A 14,759-nucleotide genomic window follows, 5' to 3' on the forward strand; every position below is an offset into this window, starting at 1 on the left:
TATAGAATAAATCAGTGTAATGTTAGTATTAAATTTAAATTTAATGATAAATTATTACATATGAAAAACTATTCTAAACGAAGACGATTTGTCAGCTTTTATTAAATATTTAATATCGTCTAAATTTGAAATTCAAATCTCTATAAAAAAAATGTGTTTATATATTTATAAGATTTTCTGGTTATAATATAAGCTACATATGACAAACTTATATTAAATTTTCAATTCTTAACTAAACAAATTAAATATTTTATAAATTTTCAACAAAAATATTATTTCCAAATGTTTTTCATTTTAACGAATTTTGTCAAAATTTTAACTTCAGATACTTATATAAATAAAAACTATACTTATGAATTTATGATATATCTTCAACATTTGTAATTTATAAATAACTATTTAAAAACCTTATATTATATTTTCAAGCTGTTTTTTTTTTTTTTTTTGATCAAGTAAATATTTTTTTATTAATCAAAAAAGTAAAAAATTTTAATTTTAATTATTATTAATAGTTCAAAAAAAGTAAAAAGGTAATTCAGAAATATTATTGTGTATAGAAAAGGAGAGTATGAATACTTGGTGAAAATTTAAAGTGTCTGCGATTATTCATTTAGAACTTATAAATTACACCAAACAAATAAAATCAACTATCGAATCTCACATTTTTTCTTAATTTTATATTTCAAATTTTTCTTGATTATTTTCAACTATAAGCGAGGTTTAACTTAATGTATTGCCATTTAGTAATAGGTAAGAACAGCAATCTTTTCATAACGAGCTATATTATAGTTTTTCTTTTTTATTATATTTATTAAATTTGTATTTTTTTTTTATTATTATCTATATTTTTATATGAGAATATTTGTTTTTCAATGGCAATTTAAACTATACATATAAAAATATTATTTTCATAAATTTAAACTCTTTTCGAAATAATAATTTTAGAACATTCAAATAGTTTCTTAGTATAAGAATTATTTGGTGTAAAAATAAATTGATTTATTTTTTTATAAAATTCTATGCATATTATAAATACAGTGGACGCCGATTATAAGACTCACCAAAGGTTCAATCACTTATTAGATTCAAAATTGTCTGAAATGGACTTGACGTGTCCAAATACATTATAAAAAATTCTGTTATAAACTTATTATAAGTCTCACCACTTTGTTTATAATTACGAGACTCAAATGGTAAAAAATGTTGAAAAATAAATATTTTTGGATAACATTTAGAAATAAATTTGTTTTCAAAAATTAAATATTTTTGTTGGTTATATTGTTATAACTAGTTTTGATTCATGCGTTATAATGTGTGTATACTGTATAATTAATAATTATTGTACAACAAATAAAAAATAAATAACATAATTCAAAACAAACCAAAATTACAAATTTTTCTCATAAATAATAAGTATGTACAATGTACATACATAATAATTTTTATAATAATATTAATATTTTCATTTATTCACTAATAAATAATATGTAATATACCACTAATATGTATTAAAGTAGATTAAAATAAAAAAAAAATATATAAAGTAAAATAAAATTCATAAATATGTAATTAAAATTTTGTTTTTTTTTCCCCACTTCACCTATAAGATTCATTCGGTTATAAGGCTCACTTTGTGCTGGTCCTAAAGTGAGTCTTATAAACAATATAAACAGAGTCCGCTGTACTTATAATATATATTGAAATAAAAACGTTTTATTTTTTCAAAAAATATTTCAAGCAACAGTATTATATAACTCTCGTCATGTTAGGTATACAATTTTCACCAAATATTATTGTGATGAATTTGCTTTTACAATTTATATTATTATTAACTTTAAAATATAACTATTCATGTTCATATAATTATATTTTTCGTACAACGATGAATTACGTGTAGGTATACATCGTACAATTTGTTTGCAACAGTTGCTGCGTGCTGATATCATATAATAGCGGTATGTTATAAATAATAATATATATATAAGCAGTTGATTAATACAGCGAAAGTAAAAAAGGTTTCGTAATTAAAATTTAAATGGCGTATTAATATCCAAACAATAAATATGTAATAAAAAAAAACCGTTTCACACAGTCATTATTTGTAATGTAATACATTTTAAAATATTTATCAATATTTATTTGACTTTATTGTAAATAAAAATATATAGATGTGGTTATGCATAAACTTAAAGCCTATTATTATAGTATTATAATATAATGTCATTAATTTTTAACTTTAACCACGATTTGAAAATCGTTAAAATAACGGAGATATTATATTGTAAATTATTTTGTAGTTAAAAAATCATTAAATATTCAATTTTAATAGTATTAACATTTGAAAATATAATACAATAAGAGTATTTTATTTTTTTCCATTTGTAAGCATTTTAATTTTCTCACATAAAATATATAAAAATAAATTACGATATATGTTTAATGACTAAATTAAATTATGTAATTATGTCTTCTAATCAGTTTTTATTAATTGATATTGATTTTTGATATTATTATTTTTTTTTTTTTTTTTTTGTTATTTAAACGATAAAATGAAATAATTTTAGATTCGATGTATAAGAACAAATTAATAATCACTTATTTTTAAATTTTTAAATTATTTTAAATACAAATCGACACTCAATCGCAAGTGAAACGTTTAAAAGTAGTACTTAAACAAATATTTAATCAAAACATTAGGTTTCTAGGCGTTTCAATTATTGTTGACAAAAACATCACAAAAAATAATTAATAAGCCAATCTCGTACGCTTTAATGGCTTATTTGTGTAGTAATTATTAGGAACACGTTTTTAAATTACGTGCATAATCATAATAGTTTTTTTTTGTTTTTAATCAAGGCATATTATATTATAATTTTACACTAATTTTTCAGTTTTTAATTATTCGATAGTACATCATATAGTAACTACTATATATTATACCTGCCAGATAAAATAAATCTTTATTATAATCGAATATTCGGGGTTATTTTATTCAAATATGCTCGTGTACGTTTTGATTACTTTCTGTAATACAGAGCGAAATATATTATAATACCAGCTACCAGCTCAGCACCAAATTGCAACGGAAACCCCGGAATAATTTAGGCAGTCCTTCCATTGTTCAATTTTCAATTTAAAAAAATCTTCTATTTTCCAGACTTTTAACATACCACACATATACAATGTACATATTACTTGTGTTCTATATATATATATACTATATAGTGTATACTGTATAGTGATTTCACGTTTTTGTGACAAACTACAAAATTCTTTTGAATAATAACAACTGTATAGAATAATAATATTAATAAACTGCTCACTCTTCTTTTCTGAATGAATTAATATTTAATGGTGATTCTGTGTGCGATGCATTGACGTAAGATGTCGTATAAAGTACATAAATTGTATTATATGTATTATTATTTTCTTCAAAAACATATACAATGGGTTCATTTATTATTCCTAAATAATGAAATATCGAAAGTGAATTTTTTAGGGTAAACAAAAATATAACATTAGTAATTTCGACACGCCTATTCAAGTACCAGCATGTATATAATATATAGGTCATCATCATAGCCTACCAAAATATACTGTTCTAGTGAAATGTATTTCATACGTATTGAATTTGTCATTAATTAAATTAAATTTAATAACATTATTTAATTATACAGAATGTAAAATCAACGTTATCATATTGTTTTAGGAAAAGCATAATTAGATACAGAAGTATTATCGTTTTTATAAAATTTATAATTCATAATATTAAATTATTTATTAATCTTTTTTGTCTACACATATACGAAGATAATCCTTGACATCAACCAGAATTGTTACACAGTGTTATAAAGTGCAATAGGATATGCCGATTATTTCATAAAAATATTAACCATATCTTGATCGACGCTATACTGTAATACTTCAATTGTCTAATAGAGTTTCAAAGTATATAGTATAGTTTGATATTAGTTTTTATGATACTTGCGCCGTTATCTGAAGACCTAAACTCGGGGAATATTTTTGTGTGATAACAGGCATTAAAAAAACGTATAACTGCAACATAAGTAGTATTTACTATTTTATCATGCCAAGTGTAATATTTAAATGCGTTTAAATAAAATTATTACTCATTTATAAACCAAAATCGACGAATTAACTACATACGTAATCAATCTAGAGCTACGCGCGTATTTAAGAGTGAATCGAAAGTAGATTATATTGAACAAATACAAACAAACTTTACGACCGATTATAATACGATATTATATTGTATTATAAGTTTACGATGCGCGTATAATATTATAATAATACTACATATTTTGTTTCAACTGTGCACGCCACCACCATGTAATATGCTTTATAAATAATAATTATAAAATTAATAAATCCTATGCAGCATTTATATAACCTAGCTTACGTAGAATTTATGAGAAATATTTCTTTATAATAGTTTACATAAGAAATATTAACTTACATCAAAAACCGTAAATGTAGTATAATTTTGATAGAAAAATCAATATTTTATATATGTTTATTTTTATATGTGTATTCAGTAGTTGTATATGTAGCTAACAATCAGTATAAATTCACAATATAAAAAAAAAAAAGTAATATTTAATAGTATCATCATAAATAGAAATTCAATAGAAATTCGGTAAGTATTATACTGGAGTCGATATCTCGCATAAATTATCGTTTGTTAAACGTATAATTCTGAACAGATTTGTAAGCTTGACTATTAGTTAGGGTATATAGAGGGTGGCTCACTGTGTTTGTCCTTGTACTCGCTATATAATAATAAACTCCTTTACCCGTCTCTTGCCTAAACTTTAAAAAGTATAATATTTGAATACTTTAAATGTAAATGAGTTATACGCAGTTTTACAAATATTCACATAAATCATCTCTATAAATAGGCTATCTTGGATTTTAAAAAAACTTTAAAACAAATATTTCAAATTCTGTTTTATTATTATTTAGTAGATAAGCCAAAAACTACCGTGGATTATTATGTTACAGTGATATTCATTTATTTATTCAAAAATATTAACATTAGTAACTAGAAAAAAAGTTATACTTACACCAAGATTTAGTATAAAATAAGTAATAACCGTTTTTCGAAATGATTGGAGAAAATAAGTCAGCCTACCAAAGGAACAATAGGAATATAAAAGAAACTCTATACACTGTCACATCTCACATGGAAGTATTGGTTTTACAACGATGCGCGTGTTATTATTTTTATATCTATAAACACCTTTTTGAGCATTAAAAAAAACTTCAATCTTTAATTTCGTTACTTGAGTGACGTTCTGTGGTAATTTAAAAACGAATAGTGCTTGAAAATTTAAAAAAAGGTTCCTCACAAGTTGTTTTTGTATGTAAATTAAAAAAAAAAAAGTTAATCCACATTATTTTTTTATGAGCGTTTAGAGTTTGAAATTTGAGAATAGTCATCATTTTTTTTTTTTTTTTGATAACAATTTTAGGGCTCGGACAAAAAGCTTATACAAAGCTTATAAAGTATTATACGAAATTCCTGATAAATTGAACTTATAGCGATTTAAAAAATTTGAAAACTGCATAGCCAATATTTTTTTTTCTAAGCATTTGAATTTCAGCAACACTTTTTTTGTGTTAATAATATTTATTCAAATTCACCATTCTTTCAAGCTATTCCTTCGATTAATATAAATAGTGATTTTTAAAATTACTTGCAAAATGTATAAATAATTATTTTCTATTTATAAAGTTAATCGAAATAAATTCTTTTATTTAAGGTGCTTAAATATTATTATTCCTATTTCAGATTTCATGATCAACTTTAACTATTTTTGTACCAAGTAACAATTAATATATTTTAAAAAATATCATAAATCAATATTTTTAGTGATATTTTATTTGATAACAATTACATTTATATTTCAGGTTTATTCTAAAAATTCTTCTAAAAATCTTTAAAAACGAATCAAAAACTTTAGAGTATCACAAAAAAGTCACATTCAAATTATTTCCAATCAGATTAATAATTGTTCTTACCATAATTCAGATGTGCCTAATATTCTAACTATCATTTCACGTATAATAATATATTTTAAATGCCAGTTGAATTATTAGCATCACTACATATTATGCTTGCTTGACACCATGGCCTAGCTGTTATAATGCTAATTTCTATTGTCGAAATAATTTTGTTGTATGATATGTGACAGCTCTGTTTGTGTAAATAAGTTTGGTGTTTTATCTGAGGACACAGTAACCTTCATTTTAGATTATGTATCAAGTTGACGATATTTTCTTGGATATTACGTAATATTACAATCGTTCTTCAATTAAGATATAACCAGAGGTTAATTAAATTCCGCAATCAACTTTATATAATTAATAATTAATTACGAATATAAAAATTATAGCCACAGAGATATTATATTTAGATATTATCACTACAAATAACTAAAAAACTATAAGTTTCGTAAATATGCAGTGTATTTTTATTTTTTATGTATTTATAATATTTATAATATTTATAATGGATCATTTTTTATTCGTACCTAAATTGCAAATTCAAATTATTCATAATTTAACCAAAAATATTTTTTCTGTAAGAAATTATCAAATAATTTAATTTCACTCAAAAAAGAACTTATAGTTTCATATTTTTTTTATTTTTACCTTAAATATATAAACGCAATAAAATGTATAAAACCCAACTTAACCAAATATAACTACAAATTATATCAAACGATGTACATTATCTGTTGTACATTTGTTAATACATTAAAGAACAGTGAGATTTATTATAATTATAAAAATTAAAAATCATTCCTAATTTAATCAATATTCCAGGACTGTTACACCAATATATTTTACGCTATTTAGTTATAATATGGATAGTACATTCTAATATTGATTTAAGCACATTAATCATTATCGAAAATATATGTTATAAATAAATTATTTATTTTCAGATGTTAATTATAACTCATAACTAATAACATTATTTATATTGATATTTAATTTTTTATAGTATATAATATAAATTAAAACATAACAACAAAATAATAACGTGTGTTAATAAATATTTAATAAATATTTAATAAATATTTACGTGTGATTATCCAGTTTAACAAAATTTAAATTTCACACTCATAAATGATGTACCTTATATGAATTAAAGCTAAACTTTATTTTAAAATTCCAGTCAAAAGCTTATATGAAATCTTGTATTTATTATTTGAACCTTAGGTATTCCAATTAAAATTGTAACACATTAAAATTAGTTACTCACTAAAATCAAAATAATTTTTAAATTTCTTGATTTTGTTGAATTACTAAAAATCATGAACTTCAAAGAAAAAAAATGTGTGACTTTAATTTACTTTAATACGCATTATTACAAATATTTGAATTCATAGTTCAATTTTCAAGTTTTTTTACTAGCAAACAAAAATGTTGTCATGAATATGTCAACAATTTTAACTATAATTTATTTACCTATATCTATATATATATCACAAAAACAGCCAAAATATTTTGAAAATTATATCAATTATAGTAATGATAAAAAATAAAAATATGAATAATATAATTAGTTAGTGAAAATTGTTTGTTGAAAAAAAATATCTCAACAATTATTAATTATTCAATAACAAAAAAACAAAATCTGGTTTTGCAAAAACATTTCCGTTTTTTCCCCCATTTATTTTGAAAATGACAGATGTCATACTTTTGACCAATAGAGAAACTATTTATACTTGATCCAAAAATCACTATCAAAGTTTATTATTGAAGCATTTTATATTATTTTATATTCTCTAGATAACTTTCTGTTTAGAATTTAATTTAAATGTATAAACCTAATATTTTTTTTAAATTTAAATTAATCTATATTATTTAAATATATAGAGAATTTAATACTTACAGGGAAAATGACGATTTTTTTTTTTATATCTACGACACTAGTACAATTTTATTTTATTATTTAAAAATAATTTTATAAAAGTAAACTGTAACGTTTTATTTTAACGTAAGTTTCACGTGCCAAATGCCATCGAACGACTCAGCTGCCGTCACCGCGCTAACTGAAAGTCCAAATACATCCGGCGCCAAGCTGCGACCTCCCTCGGGATACACCACAAAGGGTGTGCTTTTGATATGCGCGCGAAAATCCCTGCAGAAAATGAGTTTATATTATATATACTAACTTACAGAGGTTAAAATTAAAAATAAAAAATCCGACAGCCTTTCGTTGTTTGATTTATTTACTTTTTGATTTTTAAATAACATAACCTTTTTGATTTTTTTCACGTATAAAATATAAAACAAATATAACATCATCAAACATGTATTTGAAAAAACGTAATATTATTTTATTTCTATCGTAAATCGTAGCTAATCAAACAGTTTATTTTTCTGAATAATTTATAAATAATAAAACTAATACTTTTATCAAAGAACATTAATAGTTCTCTAATACCCCTGCAAAAAGAGTGATTTTACGACATTTCGTAAATTTAAACTTGCACGATAGGTGGCGGTATAATAGGCAATAAAAAAATACTGCAATAAGATATCATGCTATTTGAATTAAAAGTACTTACACAAAATTAAATTTTTATTTACAAATACAATACTTATAATAGTAATTCTATAATTTAAATTATTATTGAATAATTAATATTAGAAACTCCATGCAATATAAGAGTATATAACTTAAACATTTTAAAGGAGTACTTTATTTTTCTACATATTAAACACCTATAAATGCTTTAATAAACTTTAAGCAAAACAAAATCAATTATCTACTTATTAACATTACACGAACGCTGTAATTGCAAGACATGTATCGATGTGTTAAATACCGTCTAAAGAATAACATAAATGTAAAATATAGCCATTGCTATATATGATACAATACATAGATTGTAGGTATTGAATTTTATAAATCTGGTATAATAATTATCGTATAGCCTAATTATTGCCTAAAATTGATATTTTGCCATTAAAGTTATTAGTATCAGTTTGAAAGAAGGTGCATAAAGCTTTCAAAAAATTTCAAAAAGACTTAATTATTTTCATGATAATTGCAGGAAATAAAATAAAGTAATAACCTTCTGAAACATAATCACTGACTCGTAACTAATGAATCGTCTTGTGTTAACCAATATTTTACCACATTATATTATTTGAATACAAAAAAGTGCTTGGCAACCGTAAAGTTTTCAGAGTTGTACCTTCAGAGTTCAAACTATATAATTTCTAGTTTCTATATTCACTTTAAATAAATCATCATTGTCTTTTAAAGTTAACTTAAACAGCAAAGTTTACCATAAAAACATTAATTATTTAATTAACACAGCGTTATATATATTATAAAACAATACTTATATCAACAAAATCTTGAAATAAATTAATGATGCCCCTTACTTTACATAAAAAAAAATATTAAAATGATAGTATTCTTTTTTTCAAGAATATCTAAATATTAAATAGGCTAATTTTATATTACAATATAAGTATCTGTAAAATATTATAATAACCAAAACAAATTGTAATAATAATAAAAAAAAATATGGAAATCACACTGCAACCGACATTTGTATGCAGATTGAAAACTTTATCTTCCAAGAATAAGATAACGAAATAAAATATACGAATATTTTTCAAAAAGTCACTCTAATAATGTATGTGTTAAATTTGAATTCAATGATAAATCAATGCATACGAAAAACGATTCTGAGCGAATACGGTACTGTCAGACTATATTACAAAGTATATTTATTATTTTATAATATATTCAAAATTCAAAATGCTATTTCTAGTAATTTTATTTTGCTATTAATAATAAATAATATTATAGGATGATCTATTTTTAGCTGAAAACATTACATTTATTATATTATTAATAATTATATTAGTATGAATATTCATATTATACATCATCATTATTACATTTTGAATCAATACCAACTTAGTAGAACGGTATGAATAGATTCGTGTTATACACAGTATATAAATTATAAAACATAATGATATATGTAAAAGTTTCAAGTCTACAAATAAGATTTTTGAATTACAACAATCTAACTATATAAGAATCGTAATTCTTCGTTTAAATTTAAATTTCAAATGTCTAAAAAAAAATTGTATTTATGAATACTTATAAAATTTAGATTTTTTTGGATATATAGTTATAATTACATATCTCTACAGTTAATTATTTTTAAATTACAACAATCAAAAAAAGATTGAAATCTGGTTTTAATGCATAAAATTAACTATTTTTCCAGTTATTTTGAAAAGTACTAGGAAGTTTTACTTTTGACTTAGTTATTGAATACCAACTAGATTAAATTTTTATTAGAAACTACCCTCGGAATTGTAAATTTAAGCATTTCGACTGCTCTAAGAATAATAATTACAAACACAAAAAAAAACAGCACACACGCTGATTTTGTATATTCAATAAATTATTAATTTTAAAATAGACTTTGTATTTAAGTAAATTAATGTGAATTCTACATATAACACAGTATAGTTTGTATTCACTGAGTATTATTTGATTTTAAATTAACTTTTATACAGATATAGGTACAAGGGTTATTTATATTTAATAATAATAATTACACTTAAATATAAGTTTCTTATACCTAAGTTAATAATGCAGTAATAACTATGTTACGTGAATTATAAACACTAAAAAGTTAAACATAGTATAAGTTTAATACCAGATACGGCTAGTATAGGTGGGTAATTGACCAAAATATAATAATAAATATTAACATAATATTATACGAATCTGACGTCAATATTAATACGCAGGAAACGTAATAACGTAAGTATACTAATTGTATGTAAATAAACAGGTTTAAGTAGAATTTATTATTACTCTGATCTATACAGTCATCATTAAAAATTCTCACACATTTTTTCGTTTAATATTGCATTTATTAAAATTTATTTTTTGGATTTTTTTAGTATACTTAAAGATCGCAGTATCAGATACTTACTTGGCTACTTAGATTTTTTAAACCATTTAAGGAGTACATAATAATTTTTAGCATAACATACCATCCAACCTGTACGAGATTATCGGTCCCGACTGCCTACCAGAAACCATCATATCGTTCCTCAAGGCATTAAATTTAGAAAAAAGCATAAAATAATTAATTGTAATAAGTCACTAATATTGTATAAACTGTTTTTTTTTCCTATTCTTAGTATATATTTTTAAGTATATAATTGTATAAAACTCAAAGCTAATGGCCTATGCTGCCGAAGCTGTAATGTTCAAATAAAAAAAAAAAAATTATTTTTATTTTTAAAATAAGATTTTTTCACTGATTGTATATTTTTTTTAATGTTTGATACATCTAAATAAAAAACGACTGAGTTTCTGAATTATTAACTTTAAGTTCTGAATTCTTAATTATTAAATACTCGGGAAATTTTTATAAATTATAAAAGATTAACATACTATGATACTTAAAATAATTATTATAGCAATTACAATAATTTTCAAACAATCATAGTCCCCGTATCATATCTCTATTAACTTTTATAATTATAGTCCATAAAGTTTGTTTTTTTTATAATTTTGAAACTAAACTCGTTTGAATTTTAATTTATATATATTATAGCGCAGTAACATCTTTAAAAAAAATGAACGTTTTAAAATTATCAGTAAAAAAAGGTGGATCTAATTTCAAAAAAAAAGAGCTTGAATCCCCACAGGCTCTCTTTAAATAGCATAAGAAAATAATTATTTAATAATTTAAAATTCAATTCAATGGAACGAAAAACGTAACTTAAAATACATAATTATTAATATATTATATATTATATCATATTATTAAAATCCACAAAAATTGTAAGGTTGCTTTAATTTTTTTTATACACAATATTATTTTATGTGAAATACAATTTTGGAAAATAATTCTTATATTACAGATTTAATATTATTGAAATATATAGTAGGTACTTGTTTTGTTTACTTAAAATAAAAAATATTCAAATTTTGGTTTCGTATATCATAAGCATAATTAGAGATTAGAACAAGTCATAAGATTTATTTATATTAATATGATCAAATTAAAATTACTTACACATTTTCATTAAATACTTATTCAAGTAGTTAATTTTTTTTTTTTTTAACAGGAGGCTGGTTCCTATACTATGATAGCTAACCAAACTCTGTATAAACGTAATAATATAAGTAATATGTTTGTTATCATAATTGGTACAATCGATTAAATACACTTAATAAATTCTGATATATATTTTTTTATTTAGAAAACGTCGGTTGAAACAAAAAAAAACTAATACAGTTTTAAATTCTTGCACGTAATATGAAGTATTATGAAATATGTACCTATGATATAATATAAAATATGGATGTACTTAAATATTATACAGACTATATGGTGATCAAATAATAATTATGTAATATTAAATTCATGTAATAATAACATGTTGTTTGATATAAGACGCTATACATGCACAAACGTAAGCTAGTACAAAATATAGCTATAAGTTTTCCAATTTAATATACCAGTCGTTATTTAAAAGCAAAATATAATTGTAATAAACTGTCTTACATTATACTTGGAAATATTTTTAACAAATGATATCCCACCGTTAACGGGATTCTGTATAAGAACAAACAGAACAGACCATTATTGATTAGAAACTCTACTGATTCGAATAGATTACATAATGCTGTTGTATTTACTGGAGCGATTGTATTTGAGCGGCGGTATGGTGCTTAAAGTTGGCTATAGAGAATTAAAAATCGATAACGAATACAGCACGTTCGAAAACAGGCTGCTCTAATAATTTATTATCGAAAAAAATATAAATCGTTTAAATGATTATTATAATGCATTAATGACTTGAATTCGATTATGAAAACATAATATATCTCCTATTTTCAACAACTTAAATGTCGAATTTATACATTTATTTCTCAGTGTACTTAAACGAACTTTATCGATTTTGATTCGATAGGGTGAGAATACACCAATACATATACATTTTTTTTAAACATTAATTAAACAATAAAATATTTTAAAAATCGGACACTCGGAAAATTAGTTAAGAAAAAATAGTAATCAATATAGACGAGTGTTTGAACACGGAACTAGGACTTTTTGGTAATGCTATTCTGAGATAAAAGCTAAACTATAGGTACTGGTATGCGTCGTAACATTTTATTGTTGGTCGTTAAATTATCATACTCTATATAAACGATGAAATTATCAAAATATATTATATTTAAGACTAATTTTAAGTTATTTATACAACGAAACTATTTACAAACAATCTTTATAGTACATCGGTATAAACTTATAAATTAATAAGAATATTGCTGTTATATGCTTTGTTATTGGCAAAAATTAGCTCAACCTCCTGAATTAAGAAAATGCATACAATAATATAAATAAAATATAACATTACTAACTATCCATTATCCTTAAAAAAATACTAAGCAGGTATGCTATCCGTTTCCTTCACTCAGAATCGTTTTTTCGTAAACAGTTATTTCTCATTAAATTCAAAGCAGAGAAATTACCACTGTTTTTATTGCTTATTGTTTAAAATGTATATTTATTTTTTGATTCATTAAATTATTATTATCCTATTATGATATTCGGATAATAAAATATAATTCCTTGTATAATTAATTGTAGGTTAATTGGTTTGAGGATTTATTCCTAAAAACTCGCCACAATTACGGTAAATATTTGACCTACTAACATCTTCTGGTTACATAGTAACCTACAAAGTATGGTGAATATATTATGTGCTATTGAGACCTATTTAAATTGTTCAAATCAACACGCCTTACAGTGTTTTAATAATTAAAAATACATCTTCTTCTTTTGCAAATACAATTATCAATATTTTTCTAGATGGCTTTCATTCTATAATAATTAATCTACATACATATCAGAACTTATTATAATCTCTATTTATACATTTATGAAAATAACCGCCACGCGAGATTAATTTTTTACCAATAATAATTAGTTATTTATACTCTAAAAACTATTAATATTCTCGACTGAAACGTATGCTCGATTTTCAATCGACAGTGAAAGATATTAGTCGCGCTATTCAAATCATCTTGAAAACCTTTTGGCTTCTATAATTCTGAAAAAATTATCAATACCAATGTCTACGAATAGTCTATGAATAATTTAAGACCATAATAATATTGTAACTCGATTTGATTACAATTGTATTTTTAATAAATAGCTATTTATATATATAATGCAACTTATGTGCAGCTAGTATAAAGTCGTGTTATATATTTTAATAAAGATCAGTATAGGTATTTAAAAACATTGGCACTTATATAACTAGGCCACTTACCTATACACATAATAAACTCACCTAGACCTTAAGTTTATCTTAATATTAGGCTACTTATCATATTTATATGTTTATTATTGTTACATATTATTAAGTAGGTATGGTATATTATGTTAAAGTATCCTCTACCTAATCGTTGAGTAATACATAATTTATTCTTATAAAATATATGATTAATTTAATAAATATGCTATGTAAAGTGTGTTACAAGTACTTGCCTTTTTTTTATAAGAAATATTATTGAAATAATATATTAATTTACATCAGGAATTAATTGATACTGCAGTTTACTACTTCTACCTACTATTACTACTACTACTACTACTAAATCTACTACAAATAATAATACTAATGGTGTTGTTGCTATTGCTGTACTACTATAG

General features: G+C 22.7%; 1 protein-coding gene across 2 annotated transcripts in view; it reads right to left on the reverse strand.

The window, feature by feature from the left end:
- Nucleotides 1–8,102, reverse strand: part of LOC132929165 (arrestin domain-containing protein 3-like) — a 76,548-nt gene extending 68,446 nt beyond the window's left edge. For both annotated transcript variants that reach the window (XM_060994310.1, XM_060994308.1), the window contains exon 1: nt 7,925–8,102. The gene's annotated coding sequence lies outside the window, so the exon portion shown is untranslated. The remainder of the gene's footprint in view (nt 1–7,924) is intronic.
- Nucleotides 8,103–14,759: the final 6,657 nt, after the last annotated feature.

This window comes from Rhopalosiphum padi, chromosome 4 (genome assembly GCF_020882245.1).
Source record: "Rhopalosiphum padi isolate XX-2018 chromosome 4, ASM2088224v1, whole genome shotgun sequence".
Lineage (NCBI taxonomy): Eukaryota > Metazoa > Arthropoda > Insecta > Hemiptera > Aphididae > Rhopalosiphum > Rhopalosiphum padi.